This window comes from Astatotilapia calliptera, chromosome 7 (assembly GCF_964374335.1).
Source record: "Astatotilapia calliptera chromosome 7, fAstCal68.1, whole genome shotgun sequence".
In the NCBI taxonomy this organism is placed as follows: Eukaryota; Metazoa; Chordata; class Actinopteri; order Cichliformes; family Cichlidae; genus Astatotilapia; species Astatotilapia calliptera.
This window is the reverse complement of record NC_137428.1, coordinates 18,518,019-18,530,545: the sequence shown is the minus strand read 5'-3', so window position 1 is coordinate 18,530,545 and position 12,527 is coordinate 18,518,019. Positions and strand designations below refer to the sequence as shown.

Here is a 12,527-nt window from a genome sequence, read left to right as displayed (position 1 = left end):
ACTTTGTCCAACATGTCTCTGATCCGACCCATTTAAAAGGCCGTACCTTGGACCTTGTCTTTTCCTTGGGCCTCCACATTGGCAACGTGTTTGTCTAGGACGTACATTTGAGTGATCATAATTGTGTCTTTTTAAATTCAATTTTAGCTCTAAACAAACACCTATGAAGTTAAAAACTCATAGACGGATAATAACAGACTACTGCTGAGAGATTCTCGATTGTGCTTGACAGTTCTCCACTTTTTACTGGAAATGATGTAAATAATCTCATTCAGTCCTTTAATAGAGAATGCAAATCCATTTTGGATCAAGTATACGGTGTACATTTTAGGACATCGTCAGGTATCAGACAAAAAATTGTCAGGTGTCAGTTGTCAAAAAAAAAATTGTCAGGTGTCAGAAAAAAAATTGTCAGGTGTCAGACAAAAAATTGTCAGGTGTCAGACAAAAAGTTGTCAGGTGTCAGAAAAAAATTTGTCAGGTGTCAAAAAAAAATTGTCAGGTATCAGAACACAAGGTACCAGAGAGAAAATCTTCCTGCAGGTGGCGCTGTTGTCATGTCCCACCCGAATTGATTTCCAAATACGTCATCAACGTGTGACCGTGGGAGAGCGTAAGGTCATTGACCTCACCGGAGTTTTACCGTGGTTCAGGCTCCTAACGACACAAGGTAAGTTTAACTTTTTCTCCCTTTTGTTCATATTTTTGCCACAGTTGTGTTATATTAAGTTGCAGTTATGTTGTGAAAGTTACATATCAGAGACGGAAAGCCAGTTTTGTACGAAACCAAATCAGTACTATTTTTGTCTGGCTAATTCATTCTAGCTAGCGACAGTGGTGAAACGTGATTCAAATTTAAACTGTTCAGTAATTGTTTTGTATACATTTCAGCAAATGGACAAGCTGAAAGCTCACGAGCAGCCTGCATCCTTTCTGTCGCTCTTTTTCTTTATTTCTCTTTTCTATATTGCTACTGTCGGGATATTTTTTGATCCCGATATGTTTTTTTCTGTTGTTGTTTTTAGACTTTGCTGCAATATGTCATCTGACGATGATGAAAGGAGTATCCGACTCTGGCTGGTTCCCATGACTGTACCAAAAAATATATATATATATATTTTTTATTAAAAAAAGAGCATTAAAAATAAATGACTAAAGTACACTTATTTATTAACTACTGTTCACCTCTTTCATATCAAAGAAGTGTATTTTTTGCTACACATGTTTTATTTGTGGGCACTGAATAGACGATGCTTTTAGTGTAATAGCCACATAAAAAGATTTAGTACTTTACTGGTTAATTACTTATGTTCAGTGTAAGAGGTGGGTGATCAATTAGACTGTTGTTGTTACACTTAACCTTTCAAGATATGATGATAATAACATTGTTCAACAAAGGCTTAAAACAAAAGGAAATCAGCTGTGCACTGAATTCATATGGGCATAAAATAAGGTAAGTCTGCATTTCAACAGTTTCCGTGACAACTCTCTAAAATGACAAAACATGCAGTTTGCATTTAATATAATGTAAGTCTGTGTTGTCTTTTAACAGTGAGAGGCATCTGAGACGAGTTTTAAAACTTCTAGGGTTGAAGCGAAGATGCCCCTAACGACCTTTTACTGAAATCCACAAAGCTGTGGAGGTAAGCGTTAAAACATCAGTGCAAAAAATATATTTTCCTGAAGTCTGTGTCATGAGCTATTGTAGAAACAATAAATGTTATTTTCTGTAGTGATTTAAAAAAACAAACATTCAATTGTCTGTTTGTTTGTTTCTTAGAGTGAGATGAAACAGTGGTCTCCTGAACAAGGAATCAGGGCAATGGTAAGCTTTCAGCTTGTCCATTTGCTGAAATGTATACAAAACAATTACTGAACAGTTTAAATTTGAATCACGTTTCACCACTGTCGCTAGCTAGAATGAATTAGCCAGACAAAAATAGTACTGATTTGGTTTCGTACAAAACTGGCTTTCCGTCTCTGATATGTAACTTTCACAACATAACTGCAACTTAATATAACACAACTGTGGCAAAAATATGAACAAAAGGGAGAAAAAGTTAAACTTACCTTGTGTCGTTAGGAGCCTGAACCACGGTAAAACTCCGGTGAGGTCAATGACCTTACGCTCTCCCACGGTCACACGTTGATGACGTATTTGGAAATCAATTCGGGTGGGACATGACAACAGCGCCACCTGCAGGAAGATTTTCTCTCTGGTACCTTGTGTTCTGATACCTGACAATTTTTTGTCTGACACCTGACAATTTTTTGTCTGACACCTGACAATTTTTTTTCTGATACCTGACAATTTTTTTTTGACAACTGACACCTGACAATTTTTTTTCTGATACCTGACAATTTTTTTTTTGACAACTGACACCTGACAATTTTTTGTCTGATACCTGACGATATCCTAAAATGTACACCGTACAAGTAGCACCTATTAAAACAAGCTCTGCCTTACAAGAAAAGACATGCCCTTGGATAAATGACTCTATCTTAAACTTAAGGAGAATATGCCGCAAAACAGAACGACTATGGAAGAAAACCAAACTTGAAGTACAGAGGCTCCATCTTCGAGATCTCATGCTCTCCTTTAATGATGCGGTGAAAAATGTTAGATCAGAATATTTTTCTAGACTCATATCAAAAAACAAGAGAAATCCCAAGATTCTTTTTGACTAAATCAGTGCTATTGTATCCCCAGACGTGGTACCTTTAGATAGACAAACAGTAATAAACTCAGATTTTTTGTTGATAAGATCAAAGAAATCAATGCTAAAATCTCCCCAAAACTTTCTTGTTCTCTGAGTGAGGCACTCCCTTTGCACTCCTGGTCAACTTTTACAGCTGTGACTTATGATGAAATAGCAGCCCTGTTGGACAAAATGAAGCCATCTTCAAGCCCCTCAGATATTATCCCCACTAAGCTTTTCATCAATGCTTTTGATACCATTGGTCCTTGGGTTGTGAACCTTTTTAATGTTTCTCTTCAGACTGGGGTGTTCCCCAGCTTTTTTAAATATGCCATTGTGGAACCAAGGCTCAAAAAAACCTAACCTGGATCCAACTCTACTTTAACATTTTAGACCTATCTCCAAACTCCCATTTATGTTAAAACTCTTTGAGAAGGCAGTTGCTGTCCAACTTACAGCATACTTGGAAAAACACAACATCTATGACCGTTTCCAATCTGGTTTTCGTAAAATGCATTCCCGGTAAACAGACAGAGACCTAGTAGGGATGTCTGGCTCTGTTCTAGACTGGTTTTCATCTTACATATCTGAAAGGAGTTTTAGTGTGTCTGCAAACTAGATCATGTCAGAATCTACAGAGTTGCTGTGTGGAGTTCCTCAGGGCTCCGTGCTGGGACCTATTCTGTTTTTAATATACATTCTTCCTTTAAGCCAGATAATACAGCAGTTTCCTGAAGTATCTTATCATCTTTTTGATATTCAGCTATACTATTCATTTAAGCCTTCTGAAGCTCTCTCTGCTTTGATTGACTGTTTAACCAACATTAACCCTTTAGAGCCGATCGGAGCGGACACGCTCTGTTTTGCGTAACTATTTTTAAATCCCGGTAGCACTGCAACCACGTAAGCTAGCGCAAAAATTTGTTTTGCATATGAAACCGGAGGAGTTGTACTTACATCTTATGCCATCAGCTTGTCCTAGGTCACGGTTTCCTTCCACACAAAGCTTAGCAAAAACTGCATAAAAAAGAGCTTGCAGCAACAAAAACATAATATTCCAGAAACACGCTTTGCCGATCCGATCAGCTGTTCATAACACTTCCTACGTTGGAATAGACGTCAGCGCGAACTTTTGCATTTCCGCCATTACCTGCCCGAAACCGGAAGTGACGTCATTTTCGCGGAAATGTAATCTTTTTTACCATCAGGGCCTCAGGGCCTATACTGGTCTTTTTAAAAGTTATCTTTGACTTTATGACTTTCTGTGTCGTTTCTGGGATGCTTAGGACTCATATTGCACTGCTGGAAATAGTTTATTTTGATGCATATGCTGCTTTTTTGCAAATTTGCAGTATAATATTTATTTTCGTTTTTCCTGCAGTGTATAAAAATTGGTGTATTTCAAAAATAAAACTATGAAGACACTCAAAATAAATTTCCTGTGGTGGGAAACTATTTTGTGCAACTTTTTTGTATTTACAGTTTTGAGGGATAAGCCTCTTAAATTTCTCCAAGTAGAAATATATGTTAAAAAAGCAAAAACGATTTTCAATTTTTTTTTGTTTATTGCACTTTTTTGCAATTTATGTAATTACTATGCACTTAATGAATACATATTATTAAAATCTGGGCTATAATGGTTGTATTGATGTATAGCAACTTGAAATGCTCCCAAAAATGGCTCCACAGCATGTAAAAATATAATATAAGCTCTGGCGAACTTGGCTTTATGGTAGGTCTTAAAGGGTTAAACAATGGTTAACAATAATTGCTTATAGCTAAACCCAGTCAAAACAGAAACTTTGATTATTGCACCAGACAGTGGAATACCTGATATTAAACAGCGACTGGGTGATTTAGGTTCCTCGCAGAAGCATCCATCCATCCATCCATTTTCTTCCGCTTATCCGGGGCCGGGTCGCGGGGACAGCAGCCCTCTCTTGGCTCTTGGCGAAGGCGGTCGCACTTTTCTCCTCTCCTCCTTCCCCTTATCTTTTCTGCTTAGCCTCTTGTGTCCTTGTCTTGTCTCGTGTGTATTACTTTCCCTCGAACAATCTCTCACTGTCGTTCTCTAAAACCTAAAAGAGAATTATGGATTTGATCAACTGGTCTCTGAATGCTATTGACACCCTTTTCTCAACGAGAAGTCTGGGTTCAGGAGAGCCCGAGTGCCCTGGAGGGACTTTACCTGCCGGATACACGATGGACGGGTGGCAGAACTGGAGGATCATGTGCCTGGCGGGACTGTTGATTGAGGACGCTGAAGATATCTACCTATTCGGAACCATGATAACAGGGTTCTTGCTGATCGGAGCTGGCTTGGCCCTGGCTTATTGGAGAATTAAGAGAGCGGAACCAGCTGTTCAAACCCCCCCAAGGCTGCCCGCTGGAATTGAAGCGATGGGACGAGGCGCGACCTCTCACAACGAACGCAGCATGGTTAACACCTTGAAGGCGCTTACAGCTGCCGTGAAGACTCAAAATAACACCATTGAGCGTATATTGGGATACATCAAAGAGAGGCCTGCTCAAAATGAGACCCTTGAGCGAAAGTTGGATCACATCGCAGAACGGCTCACTGCAGTTGTGGGGTCTCAGAATCACAAGAATGACAACACCACGGAACAGAAGTTTGATACCATCATGGGGAGGCTCGCGGTTCTCCAACGGGAGATTGAGAGACCAGTGTCAGAGTGTTAAAGAACAGCTTTGAAATTCTCCTGAGCTGCTCGTATAAAAGAAAAATCAACAACATCAACATGCGGACACCACGGCGCCAGCTGCACGGGCCCAAGGCTGGAGCTGAACAAAAACTCCCTGATAACGACTGTGTGATGACTATTCTTCCCATCCCATGCAAGGCCACCTGGGTTGGCTAGCAGACTGTTTACTTAGCCTGATAGGGTGAAAGACACTGTCTCAGCTGAACTATGGACACACACATACACTTACACTGATAAGCACTCACACATCCCCCCTCCCCTTCCAATGCCTTCGATGCTTGTTGCCTCCTGGGAACACGAGGCGGGTCTGGGCCCGCGCTGGAGAGTCGGCGCAGTGGCAGGATGGCTGCTGTGTTGCCTGGGATTACTCTTTATCCCCTACCCAACCCTGTTGCTGGTCGCGTGCTCTATAATGTTGCACTGTGGACATTTATGTTTTTTTCTCTGCAGAGGAGTTTTCTTGTTTCCTGTTCTCATGCTGTCCTCCTGTAGCCCAGCATGAGTAGAGGTCTCTTTTTTTCCTCTTGTACTTGTCCCATTGTAGTGTACATTTCAGTGTTTTTTCTGTAATGCAACCGTTCTCTGACTTGTATCCCCATGCATGTGATGTCTGTGTTGTGTGTGTAAGGTCGGGGGGCGGGTTCATTCCACTGCAGGGCAACCTGCCACTGCATGTGGCGAATAAATTTGAACTTGAACTTGAGCAGAGGAGCCCAGACCTCCCTCTCCCCAGCCACCTCCTCCAGCTTGAACACCAAGGACTTCCCAGGCCAGCCGAGAGATATAAGCATGTCCAGCGTGTCCTTGGTCTGCCACAGGGCTTCCTCCAGGTGGTACATGCCCAGAAAACCTCACCCAGGATGCACTCAGGAGGCATCCTTGTCAGGTACCCGAACCACCTCAACTGGCTCCTTTCGATGTGGAGGAGCAGTGGCTCTATTCTGAGCCCCTCCAGAATGGCCAAACTTCTCACCCTATCTCTAAGGGAGAGGCCAGCCACCCTTCGGAGGAAGGCCATTTCTGCCGTTTGTATCCGCGATCTCGTTCTTTCGGTCACTACCCACAGCTCGTGACCATAGGTGAGGGTAGGGACGTAGATCGACTGCTAAATTAAGAGCTTTGCTTTTACACTCCGCTCTCTCTTCACCACAACAGACCGGTAGAGGGTCCGCATCGCTGCGGCCGCTTCACCAATCCATCTCCCAGAACCAGAACCTTAGAAATCTAGGTGTTATTGTTGATAAAGCTTTTTCTTTGGAGGGACATTTAAATCAGATAGTAAGAACCTGCTTTTTTCATTTAAGGAACATTTCAAAACTTAGATCCATTGTGTCAACAAGTGAACTCGAGATGATAATCCATGCTTTTGACTCATATGACCCCCTGTTTTTGGCTGCACTGGCTACCAATCCAATTTAGGTTCCATTTTAGAATTCTAGTTTTAACTTTTAGAGTCTAAAAGTTAAAACTAGAATTCTAAAATGGAACCTAAATCGGCTGCACTGGCTACCAATCCGATTTAGGTTCCATTTTAGAATTCTAGTTTTAACTTTTAGAGTCTAAAAGTTAAAACTAGAATTCTAAAATGGAACCTAAATCGGATTGGTAGCCAGTGCAGCCAAAAACAGGGGGTCATATGAGGCAAAAGGAAAGAGAGAAGAGAAGGCCCTGTAATGCTCTAAAATTTAGAGCATTACAGGGCCTTCTCTTCTCTCTTTCCTCAGCTTTCCTGTCCCTATCAAACATAAATCCAGTTTTCTGTCTCTGAGACAGGTTTATTTTGGTTTGAGCCTTTCTCTGTATTATTGTAGGGTCTCTCAGTTTGCATATATGTGACTGCTGTTGTGATTTGCTGTTATACAAGTAAAACTAAATTGACTGAAATGAATTGATGAAAATCTCCTTCATGCTTTGGACCTCATATTTGGACTTCCACTGTAAAGCTACACACAACTTCTGCTCTTTGATTCAACTCCCTTGAGTCTCTTATCTGCTTAAATTGTCATCAAACAACAAGGCAGCTGGTCTCAGCTAGCAATGAAAGCCAGACAGTTGTCTAATTACTTTTGATGCTCTGAAAATGGAATAGCCTGTTCAGATTTAGAATTCAGCCACATGCAGTAAAACTGAACAGAGAGAACGTCACAAAGTAAATGGTTATTAACCCAGAGTATATCAAGGCAGCAAATTCTTCAATGGCTAAGTCAGTCATCTGAGCATGCTTTATGGTTACTAAATACACAACTGAATGAAACAAGCAGCAACTGAAGGTTAGCTGCAGCAAAGGCTTGGCATCTGAAAAGGAGGAAACACAGCATTTGGTGATGTCCATAGGTCTTAGACTTTAAACAAGGATTCCGTGTAATTAAAATTATATTAATTTTAAATATTGTTTGATTTAAAATCCACTGTGGTAGTTTATAAAAGCCAAATATTTTTTAAAAAGTATACTCGTCTATATTCCTATAAGCACTTTTATAAAACAACTACACTAGAAAAAGTCAGCAATCAGATTTGATCAAGTGCTTGTCAGTGGAATGAAATGGCTTGATCTGCTGGAGTGGGAGTAAGATTAATGTCTGTGTGTCTGTGTTTCCTTTTGGTTCCCAACTCACATAAAACAGGAGCAGAATGCAACTCTGTTGCCCCAAAGGACAACTGCTATACTAAAACCTTAATGTTTTATAATGTTTTGATTGAAACATGATGATATCAGCTGTTTTTAATAGATCATTTTTGCTGATGTCAGCATTTTTAACATGGGAATCTAATGTAGTAAGTTAATCTTTTTGTGTTGTTCTGTCATATAATGTCAAATTGAAAGAATAGTTCTTTAAAGAGCTTAAACAAAGAAAGAACTTTTGTCTCCCAATGACTAATATATTGCTTTAAAGTTTGGAGATGGAAACAAAAAGATGTTTCCTAATGTGTGGCCCTGATCTTTGACCTATGACCTTGAAGCATTACATACCAAATGCCGTGATGGGAATAACAGCGTAAAAAGTAACGGAGTTACTAACGCCCCTACTTTTTTCAGTAACAAGTACTCTAACTAATTACTATTTCTAACGTTACAACACCGTTACTAACAAGAAAATGCGGTGCGGTCACGTTACTATTTTTCAACAAACAGACGGTTGAAGCTGTGTTTTATGGCGTTATTTTTTGCCACTATTCTGGGCGCACATAAAAAAAAAATTTGAACACACGTAAAAAAAATTGCAGGTGCAAGTGTTGCATTTTGAGGAGAAATTTATTTTGAGTGAAGAAAAAGTACATTTGAGTGAACAAAATTCATTGCTGCATGCAAAAAATGTGTTTCAGTGTTTGCTATTATCCATACACACACAATAGCAGCCCCTCTCGCTCAGTTTTTGCATTTGCGCTCGCTCGCAATGTGTTGCTTGCGCTCTCAACATTTCTGCCCGTGCGCGTTCAACTCTTTCTGTACACCATTATATTTGTGCCACAAAACCAGCCAATCACAGACTTGGATGCAAAAAAATCTGATTGACTGTTTTGGTCTCCAATAAGCTCGAAATGCAATATCCCAGAATCCATTTCGTCCAAAACTCAAACGAGGCAGTGGCGGAGAAACACAGAGTGGCGGAGTTTGAAATATTACTCTTTCTGGGTCACAAAATAAACTTTTAAGATATTTTCATGCGAGAATGGTGCTGTGTAAACTTAAAATATCTGACCGATTTATCAAGGCATCACATATTTGCAATAGTGCTCTAACATTTACGGAGATGCCTGTTACCCACCAGCTGACTGCATAGCTGGACTGGCCTTATAATACTTTCTAAGGATATTCATTGATGACATTAAATACATTGAAATATTGTACTTTGTAGGTAGGGTTCTGACATAAACGGTAGTAACCAGACCGAAAAGCAGCGCACATTTCAGTGCTTTTTTCTGTGCTTTTTTTCCTGAGATGTCATACACTTTGGATTCTAGCCAGTCATTTTACCTTCCGAGGATAGTAGGCGGGACCAGGTATGTACGTTCTTTTAGAGCAGAGCTACAGATTAAAAATGCCCAAAGCGAAGCGGTCAAAAGTCTGGCTGTACTTCACAGCAAAAGATGCAAACTCAGCAGCCTGCAACAAATGCTTTAAGGTGATACTGTGATACTATGCAAAGGAGGTAACACCTCGAATCTGATGAAACACCTGGCGACGTATAGCATTTTGTTAAAAGCCGAGAAATGCACCGTATTTGATAGCTTGCTGCGAGACCTCACACCGTTCACATCTACTGTGGGTGGGTTGCCTGTTATCAGACCCGGAGTTAGCAACATCCCCCAAAAACCCAAAGATTAGAGTCCTGGCCCCTAGCCCTGCCAGTGTAGCAGAAATGATGAGGATGATGATGGCAGCAGCAGCCATTCTTCTCTGCGTGAGCAGCTTAATGTTGTTCGTGTGTAATTTACGTTGAGTAGGCTAACCACGTTATTAAATTAATACATGTAAGGTGAACTAGCAAACACCTTTGTAGTTACATGCGGCTGTCTTCTTGTTTGATGGCAGATACTCCCTTCACCCTGGCCAAAAAGGCTAAAATGACCAAAGAAAAAGTGGAAAACAGCTAAACATGAGAGGTTTTTGGACAAAGTTTGTGTTTTTTCCATTGATTAAGCACTGCTTCCAGCCAAGAGTGATGCCATATATGCCCCATAGCTGCAGAAAAAGCTAACATTGTTATCTTTTTACAGATAACAATGTTATCTTTAAAAACAGCTGAACATGAGAGGTTTTTGGGCCAATTTTGTGTTCTCCATTCTTTAAGCACCGGTTCCAGCACAGTTTAAGCACCGGCACCGTTTCAAAAGTACCGGTTTGGTACTGGTATCGGATAAAACCTAAACGATACCCATCCCTGTTTGTAGGTGGTCCTAAAAGATTCGCAGCCTGTGCAACTGCTGCACTTCTCCTGCATGTGCAAGGCTGGAAAAGCTCTGTCCAACCATTGTGTTGCTCTTCTGTTTCAATTCCGATGTTAAGCTGCACTGAAGGTGAACAACAGTGGCATAAGCCCAGAGTTATGGTGAGTGCAATGATCGCAATATTTTTAATGTAACTTTATATTTTATAATTAATTTTTACCATATTGTAATAGTGGATAAAGCCTGGCCCTGTTGAGAAGATGGCTGTGCTCTCAGCCAAACCCAAAACAAGAAAGACCGCAGAGGGTAAGTGCTTGCTACTGATGGGGTTTCAGAAATCATCACAACATTCGTTAGGGCAATAATATTTAATAAAGAATGGGGGGGGGGGGGGCAACTTATTATTGTTAAAAGGCAGATTCTAGTGGCAATATAGTGAGTTATAGGGCCTAACAACTAATAAAAATGACTTGTTTCAGCATTTATAAATTTAAAGTTTTGATACGCCATGGCAAATGTAATGAATAGGAAAATCGGTCTCTTGTCCCCCAGTAGCACTATGACATCATCACATTCTATCTGAATTCTAATCTGAAAACTGAAAATCTATTTAAAATTATTATCTTTTTTGTTACATATCATTCAGGAAGTGTTTTTCGGATTTCACACCTCTAATCATTAGTCATAATGTTCATTTGTAAAAAAAAAAAAATTGCTATCATTGTGCCTGTAATTGTAGTAGATTTCGCCTTAAATTTAAAGTGTGTGTGTGTGTGTGTGTGCGTGTGTGTAGTGTACCAAACTTTCTCTGATGCTGACTGGCCTGTGATCTGTTTGGCAAGGTGCAACAAGGAAGTCCACTTTCTTATCAGCAACCAGCCAAAGAGAAAGTGCAGACTCTTCATAATGCTCCACCTCCACCATCATTGCCACTGCAAGACTACAGACTGAAACCATCAGAGTGCATGTTTGTCTTTTCCAGGAAGCAACAGCTGCACATGAAAAGTCTGGAGGTGAGCATAGAATATGCTACGCGAGACCAGAGTGAGTGTGCCGATTGGTATAATGTGCGGAGACCATGAGTCGCTGCATCTCATTTTAGAGAGATCTGTCATGTGAGCAAACACTGGATTGGTGCATCACCAGATGGTATCATTTTTGACCCCTTGGAGCAACCTCAGTTTGGCCTAGTAGAAATGAAATGTCCAAACATTAGAAGTTATGTAGATGCACCTTACCTCAAGGTCATCAGTGGGGCATTGCAGCTTAAACCAACACATGCCTGTTATTGGCAAGTTCAGGGCCAGCTGCTAACTACAGTTATGAGTTGGTGCGATTTTGTAGTCTCCACTCAAAAATATGTTTTCATACAAAGAATACAGAGGGATGAGGGTTTGATGGAGACATTCCTGACTTTAATGTCATAAACTTACATGGTGGGCAAGGGCCATTGTATTATTTACCTGTTGTTTTGATCAAAATAGAAAGCTGTTGGTAAAAGTAGGTTTGGTGAAGAGTTCACACAGACTAGTTTTGTGTTAGTATTAATATTGGCAGTGTTTGTGTTCAAATCATGTTTTTTTTGTTGAAATAAATTTGATATCTTTACTGTTATAAATCTCAAAGTATGTCAAATAAAGTTGATAATTTGAAATCTATGTGTGTTTTTCTTTCAGAATTCCAGGGAAACAGTATTTAGCATCTTTAGAAAATCTATTGCAGTCAATAAGAAGCGCACAGAATGGAGCAATAGACAATGCGGTTAAAGTAAGGCAGTTTTATTTGCAGAGTTACAGTAAAACATCAAGTGATTTATTATTGAACTTTAACCAGGAAAGGGGGTGTGTTAGCTGTTTATCAATTCTACTTAGTAAAAAAAATTTGCTACTTCCATTGTTGGGAGGTAACTAAATACATGAATTTAGAGTAATAACAATATTCTAAAGATATTCAAAGTATTCAGAATACAGTACTCTGATTAGACAAAGTAATGGAATATGCTACAAAATACATTTAAAGGCAAGAATTCAGTATTCAGTAACTAAATACAATTGTAAAGTATTCTTCCAACACTGGCTACTTCTCCCACATACTACAAAATACACTACACTACACACATTTCAAGCTTTTAATCAACCACCCATTTTTTGACCAGGGGTCCATATTGATAATTTGTGAGGAGACATGCAACAGTAAAAATTTGGTTCATACTCCC

At 39.9% G+C, this 12,527-nt stretch overlaps 1 long non-coding RNA gene across 7 annotated transcripts; it reads left to right on the top strand.

The window, feature by feature from the left end:
• Window positions 1–279: 279 nt before the first annotated feature.
• On the top strand, window positions 280–11,966 carry LOC113025534 (uncharacterized). Of its 7 annotated transcripts, XR_013910352.1 has the most exons (8): window positions 280–415; window positions 482–1,063; window positions 1,369–1,453; window positions 1,553–1,643; window positions 1,781–6,308; window positions 10,316–10,473; window positions 10,546–10,618; window positions 11,155–11,966. It is a non-coding gene; the product is annotated as an uncharacterized LOC113025534 (long non-coding RNA). The 7 variants fall into 7 exon arrangements; XR_013910347.1 differs by lacking the exon at window positions 280–415 and having other exon boundaries at window positions 422–1,063; window positions 6,051–6,308; XR_013910349.1 differs by lacking the exon at window positions 280–415 and having other exon boundaries at window positions 422–1,063; window positions 1,781–1,825.
• The last annotated feature ends 561 nt before the right edge of the window (window positions 11,967–12,527 follow it).